This window comes from Nicotiana tabacum, chromosome 7, assembly GCF_000715075.1.
Source record: "Nicotiana tabacum cultivar K326 chromosome 7, ASM71507v2, whole genome shotgun sequence".
In the NCBI taxonomy this organism is placed as follows: domain Eukaryota; kingdom Viridiplantae; phylum Streptophyta; class Magnoliopsida; order Solanales; family Solanaceae; genus Nicotiana; species Nicotiana tabacum.
In genome coordinates, this window is record NC_134086.1 from 155,817,436 (window position 1) to 155,824,973 (window position 7,538).

General features: G+C 33.0%; 1 long non-coding RNA gene across 3 annotated transcripts; it reads right to left on the minus strand.

Moving 5' to 3' along the window:
* Positions 1 to 849: 849 nt before the first annotated feature.
* Positions 850 to 7,216, minus strand: LOC107787008 (uncharacterized). 3 transcript variants are annotated; one of them, XR_012693606.1, is made up of 5 exons: positions 7,049 to 7,216; positions 6,482 to 6,561; positions 5,609 to 5,675; positions 4,993 to 5,070; positions 850 to 1,132 (listed from the first exon to the last, which is right to left on the minus strand). It is a non-coding gene; the product is annotated as an uncharacterized LOC107787008 (long non-coding RNA). The 3 variants fall into 3 exon arrangements; XR_001648274.2 differs by having other exon boundaries at positions 850 to 5,070; positions 5,609 to 5,672; positions 7,049 to 7,191; XR_001648273.2 differs by having other exon boundaries at positions 850 to 5,070; positions 7,049 to 7,191.
* Positions 7,217 to 7,538: the final 322 nt, after the last annotated feature.

Below are 7,538 nucleotides of genomic sequence, written 5' to 3' on the forward strand. Positions count from 1 at the left end.
AATTTAATTAAAGATACCTATAGTTATAGTATATTGGTTTGCTTAATGAAAATTGCATCCTTTTTTTTTGGTGTACATCTTTGGTCATTAAAAAGAGAACATTTTTATTTTTAGCAACTCCCTGGTGCTAGAGACAGGGACTGAAGGGAACCCCTAGCATCGGAATGACTAGCAGATGCACCTGGCATAGAAGAGCTCTGAACTAACGAAGCACGGGACGAACTCTGGGCTGGAAGGGCACTGAGTGATGACTGGCCTTGATGAGAACTTTGAGAACCATGACCCGATGACGCCCCACGATAACCTGGGCGAGCTGACTGAGCATGTCTGAATGGACGACCTATGTCGTGTTGAAACTGACCCCTCGAAGGAGCACCACATAACTACCAGATCCCCGAGGCCTCTTGGCCTCCCTCTCATCTCGCTCCTGGCATGCACATTAGTATTTTTCTACTGAGTGCATTAACAGCCCTCAACGCTACTCGAACTTTCTTTCCCTCCTAGGTTTGCTGGCTGCATTAATACAAAGCTACTCCTACCCTTGATCTTGCACGGGTAGTCCAACCTCCATAATAAGAAATTTAAGAGGACCTTCCCCGAAAGAGTTAATCATATATATTACTTTATGTTAGTCAAATTCAAAAAATAAAATAAAAAAATAACCAGATCTTTCACCTGTCCTCCAAATGATCCAAACTTATTGATGTCTTTTTCCTATTTTCTATAAATGGTTGCACATTCTAACTGGAAAATAGTCATCTCTTCTGTTCCAAAGTAGGAAATTACTTGATTTTGTAAGAAAAAGCATATTTATCATGATACCAAAGTAACACGTTCAAGGATCACAAGTTGACAACAACCCAGTAAAATGAAGGAGCATAAGAGCTCAATTGTAGACATGTGGAAGCATAGTAAAACCACCAATTCACTTATGTTTATTTCTAGCAAACAGAAGGGAACCAACACTAGCAAAAGAGATGGATTTCAATTTATAAAATTTATAGTGTACATACAGTGTCTGGGAACATGAATAGAATATTCCATGATCGTGTATTTATGCTAGCTTCAGATGCCTATTTCCCTCTTCACTCTGCCGCTTAAAAGTTTTTGAAAATTGCTTAGTGCAATTGCCCTATAGAGAGATAAACGATAAAATTTAATTATAGAAGAAAGGTAGATACCACATAGAGAAGGAGGAAAATAAGACCTTTAGGCATATCTATCTATCTATCTATCTATATATATATAATATTAAAGGGGGTTTAAAAAATAATAAAATATAAAGGGGAAGTTTTTGGTACAGGTAAAATAAATATTGTCTAGTAATATATTCTTCTCCTTCTTCTCTGATAGTGGGAGTAGATTGACTGATGATATCTGAATATTTCCGATATTAGGTATAGTTGTTTTCTATATTTATCTAAACAGATTCTGTTATTTTGTTCTAGGTAGATAAAATGTACTGCTAGATCTATTATGGAATAGAATCCACTATCTATGTCTATTATAAATTCTTCTAAATTTTGAGTAAGGCTTCTAGCAAAACTTTCTGGATGGGTGTAGTTGTTGCGGTTATTGGACATTAATAGTAAAAATTCTTTGCAGTTAAATCTTATATTTGTGAAAATCCTACTCGGTACTCTCTCTCTTTTATTCTATAGACTTGTAAAGTTAACATTTTTAGCTAAATTATGAACCGATATTACCCCGTAATTTTTTTACTCTGTTCATCTCTTCTTCCCAATCGTTTAAAGATTTTACTCTTTTCTTAACTTCTATTTCTTTAACCTCACCCCGACCATGGTTAAACACTTATACCTTTCTTTATTTTTAACCAGGTTTTCCTAGGAATTTACAGGTTAATCCATCATATTTGTTAAGAAATTGGGAAGCTAACCATATACTAAGAGTGTTATATAATAATTTAATGTACAGACATAGTGTTAACTAACTAATACTCATAAGAACAGTAAAATACAAACTAATTAACAATCATAAATTTAGTAAAATACAAACTGGGGTAATGTTTATCAGAAACATAATTTAGATAAAGATGAATAACTTACATGCTTATAGGAGAGAGATTTCCCTTTCGGGAAACCCGAAAACCTTACTGAAAACTACTTCGTACAAGCTGATGAACTTATTTTTCTTACAAGCTTAGAGGAGGAGGGAAAATTACTATATTATACATAAAGGTATTTTACAAAGATGGTTGAGAGTTTTTGGATAGTTTGAGAGGATGGGTTGTTCGAATGGTTCTTGTTTTTCGAATGATTCCCTTTCTCTTCCTTCTTCTCCTTTTATAGATAAAGAGTTTGAGTCGGACTTGAAAATTGGATTTCAAAATGTGTTAGGAATACGTCTATCAAGCTTCGCAGGGTACAACTTTGGGCCCCATCTGCACGTTGCTTTGTCGAAGATTCCTTTTTTATGCGCCCTTTTAGTCCACTCAACTTTTTTGGCTTGTCTTTTAGTATCATTGTCTTGTCACATCTTATGTCATCTTTTTATCTCCGTCTTTTAGCACAGCTGTTTTCTTTTCTGGTACCAGTCTTCTCTTCGTCTTGTCTTTCTTTCCACGTTTTCATTATTGGTCTGATCTTCTTTTTGTATTGTTGGTCTTGTTCTTTACCCTGTTCTGATGGTTTTATGTATCTAGATTATGGATGGCTTCTGAGTCGAAACTCATACTAGAATCATAATCATTCGGGTCTTGGGCATCTTTGATAATTTAGATAGTCATTAGTTTCTTCAGAACTTTGCTCCCTTCCTGAATTTAATCTCGAACTTGGACTTGGACTTCTTGGACTGAGACTTTGATTTTTAACTATATGCTTGTCTTGTTCTTCTTTTTCTTGGAAAAAATTCTCTAGTGTCCTTGTAATTAATCTTTCAAGGACGATTTCTCCTTGTAATTATTTTTCTATTTTCTCATTTTTTTTTTCTTTTTTGATATCACTCCCTTTTTCTTTAGCATTTCTACTTGTAAATTTAGCTAGTGTCTGTTTAATTATTTTTCTTTAGCATAGCTTACATTTAGCTCTTTTATTTCTATTGGGGTACTATTTACATATAAAACATGAGAATTAAAAATCCAAGAAAAAATAATTAAACAAACACTAGAGAATTTTTTCCAAGAAAAAGAAGAACAAGACAAGCATATAGTTAAAAATCCAAGTCTCAGTCCAAGAAGTCCAAGTCCAAGTCCGAGATTAAATTCAGGAAGGGAGCAAAGTTCTGAAGAAACTAATGACTATCTAAATTATCAAGATGCCCAAGACCCGAATGATTATGATTCTAGTATGAGTTTCGACTCAGAAGCCATCCATAATCTAGATACATAAAACCATCAGAACAGGGTAAAGAACAAGACCAACAATACAAAAAGAAGACCAGACCAATAATGAAACGTGGAAAGAAAGACAAGACGAAGAAAAGACTGGTACCAGAAAAGAAGACAGCTGTGCTAAAAGACGGAGATAAAAAGATGACATAAGATGTGACAAGACAATGATACTAAAAGACAAGCCAAAAAAGTTGAGTGGACTAAAAGGGCGCATAAAAAAGGAATCTTCGACAAAGCAACGTGCAGATGGGGCCCAAAGTTGTACCCTGCGAAGCTTGATAGACGGATTCCTAACACATTTTGAAATCCAATTTTCAAGTCCGACTCAAACTCTCTATCTATAAAAGGAGAAGAAGGAAGAGAAAGGGGATCATTCGAAAAACAAGAACCATTCGAACAACTCATCCTCTCAAACTATCCAAAAACTCTCAACCATCTATGTAAAATACCTTTATGTATAATATAGTAATTTTCCCTCCTCCTCTAAGCTTGTAAGAAAAATAAGTTCATCAGCTTGTACGAAGTAATTTTCAAAGTTTTCAGTAAGGTTTTCGGGTTTCCCGAAAGGGAAATCTCTCTCCTATAAGCATGTAAGTTATTCATCTTTATCTAAATTATGTTTCTGATAAACATTACCCCAGTTTGTATTTTACTAAATTTATGATTGTTAATTAGTTTGTATTTTACTGTTCTTGTGAGTATTAGTTAGTTAACACTATGTCTGTACATTAAATTATTATATAACACTCTTAGTATATGGTTAGCTTCCCAATTTCTTAACAAATATGATGGATTAACCTGTAAATTCCTAGGAAAACCTGGTTAAAAATAAAGAAAGGTATAAGTGTTTAACCATGGTCGGGGTGAGGTTAAAGAAATAGAAGTTAAGAAAAGAGTAAAATCTTTAAACGATTGGGAAGAAGAGATGAACAGAGTAAAAAAATTACGGGGTAATATCGGTTCATAATTTAGCTAAAAATGTTAACTTTACAAGTCTATAGAATAAAAGAGAGAGAGTACCGAGTAGGATTTTCACAAATATAAGATTTAACTGCAAAGAATTTTTACTATTAATGTCCAATAACCGCAACAACTACACCCATCCAGAAAGTTTTGCTAGAAGCCTTACTCAAAATTTAGAAGAATTTATAATAGACATAGATAGTAGATATTTATAATAGACATAGATAGTGGATTCTATTCCATAATAGATCTAGCAGTACATTTTATCTACCTAGAACAAAATAACAGAATCTGTTTAGATAAATATAGAAAACAACTATACCTAATATCGGAAATATACAGATATCATCAGTCAATCTACTTCCACTATCAGAGAAGAAGGTTTCAAAGAAGGAGAAGAATATACTACTAGACAATATTTATTTTACCTGTACCAAAAACTCCCCCTTTATATTTTATTGTTTTTTAAACCCCCTTTAATATTGGTATCAGAGGTATTACATAAAGGTATTTCACAAAGATGGTTGAGAGTTTTTGAATAGTTTGAGAGGATTGGTATCAGAGCACAGTATATATATATATATATATATATATATATATATATATATATATATATATATATATAAACAATAGAGAGGACGTAAGCAAATTTTGATAACAGATCCTGCAATGGCCTTTACTGGTGGCAAAAGTACTCGTGGTAGAATCCTAGTCTCTTTATTCGTGTATTTCACCAACACCAGCGACTATATTCAATCCTACAAAAAAGAACATGTGCTCACTTATTTCAAATGAATTGGTGATTAATGGTCAATAGGTTAGAAAGAGGTTATATTTTAATATTCTAACAATTCTACTTTGAAACAATTTTTAATTTGATCACAGGACTTGTGAAATTCAGTTTCGACTTGAATGGAATCAACTGAGAGATTGCATTTCTTTCTTTGTTCTAGCTCCATCTTGAGAACCGTGTTCACAAGAGAATTAAACAGATATAAACAACTTTTAAGTCCAAATTATGAATGACTCGGCTATAATCAACTGATGTTGACTATAATAGTTTTACTGCCATACAAAATAAGTCTCCACTATGAAAATCAATACTTCACAAGTTTATAAGGTGCAGAAGGTAACAAATCCAAACTCAAGGCTTCAGTATCAAGAAATAATTATTATATTACAAACATAATCAGGCCAAATTTACAACAAACTGCTTTGTTGTTTTTTAGGAAAAAGCATGTAAAAATGTTGGGAAAAAGTAAGCTGAAAGGTAACCAAAATACTGTCATTACTAACCTTTCAATAATTTTGTTCACAAAGCCCTTCTCTATTCTCATTGAGTTCTTCTTAATACCATCGACTGCTAAGAAATCGACACATAATAGTCAATAAATACATGTATGTGAAAAAATCAGTTAACAAAAGAGCGAAAGGCTCAAGAACTCTACAATAGCTTTCAATAAATTTGGGTTTCTTAACTATGGGGGTTTGAGAATGTCCATTGAAGCAATTTGGACAGGAACAACAAATTTGACACCAATATTAAAAAGAGAGCATGCATTGCATAATCAATTAAGAAAAGAATCAAAGACACGGGTAAATTCAGAATAGCAATCAGAAGTTTCTGTACCATCTAGAGTTAGCGATGACACGACAAATATCGCGTATAGAATTTGAAGATGAAGATGCAAATCCTCAAAAAAGAACTGCTTACATGTTCTTCAAAAGTACAGAATTGCTAGAACCAAATACTCAAATTAAAATTGAGAGAGAACGAAGAGGGTAGAGTTATGGAAGAGAAACAGTTTCTAGAATGTGCAATTACGAAGGAAGAAGGAAACTTGCGTATTCTTGCCCCAAGTTTGACCCAATTATACATCAAAATTTCTGGCTCTAACAGCAATGCCTTTTAAATAAAACAACTGTAAATCATCCTAATTTTAATTTGTTTTGTCCAATTCCACTATTTATGTGTATTCATTGAATAAAGGTTTTTTCTTTGCACGTCGATTCACATGAATAGAGCTGACTTAACTTCTTATAACCCACCAAAAATTAAAGAAAAATCACTACATATTAACACAAAATACATAATAAATTATAATGGACAAACTATTCAAAGAAGAAACCAAAGATAAAGAAGCCAATATTTCACCAAATAATACTCACAGAAAAAGATAACGACAACAACTGCACAAAAAGGACCGACACCTGAGACGACGAAGAATGGATCCCATCTCTCACACCCTCTGCATCACCAAAAAAGTGAACGATGATAAAGTAGCAAATACATAAAGCATTGGCTACTATTTGAAAAGAATCCAACAAATCACTGGCAACTATTAGCAATTTTAAGAGAAAATTCACATGCATACAATCGTAGGAACAACAAAAACTGTAAATTAGAAATGGAAAAAAAAAAACATCGATATTTAGCAGATAAAATAGAAGTTGATGAGTGAATTAATTTTCTGACAAAAAATTAGGTCTTTTGTTAATTCTGAAACCTAGCCAACACACATGCATCTACAAAACCCAGCAAGAGAGTAGCAAAGAAAAATTAACAAATACCCACCAAATCCCTATAATCAAGAAAAAGGGGCAGGAAAAAAATAAAAAAAAATTACCAGAATTCAAAAATACTGTAGACGCCATAGACAAACTTCAACCAAAACGGAAAACTTTTGAAACGAAACACATAAGGGTTGAGAAGAGCAGTATGATGAGAAGATTTACCATTTTACTTCCTAGGGTTGAGATGAGGTGATATATGTGAGAATATGAAATCATCATCATACACAAAGAATTAGGAATCGGGGGAAGTGACAAATGGAATAAGTGTTACTCCAACAGAAGAGCTTTTTTCTGAAATGACTAACCGTAGAATACCAATTTTGCCCATAAGGCAATTCATAATTACTATTCTACCCACCAAAACATTCACTTATTACATTCATCACTTTGGCAGTTACAACAAATTAAACGTCCCCTCCTCTTCCATTTCTACACAGCTCCTCGGTCATGTATGAATGAACAGATTGAAATTGACTGATGAGATATAGTATTAATTTAACTTGCACAGTATTATGTAAATGGAAGAAAATATCAAAGTGTTAGAATTCGAATAGTTTAATGAAACTTACATACTTATTAGATTCCTCTACCTTTTTGCTGTGATTGATCAGCTTAATTTTGATTATAATAATAGGTCTATCTTACCCTCTTC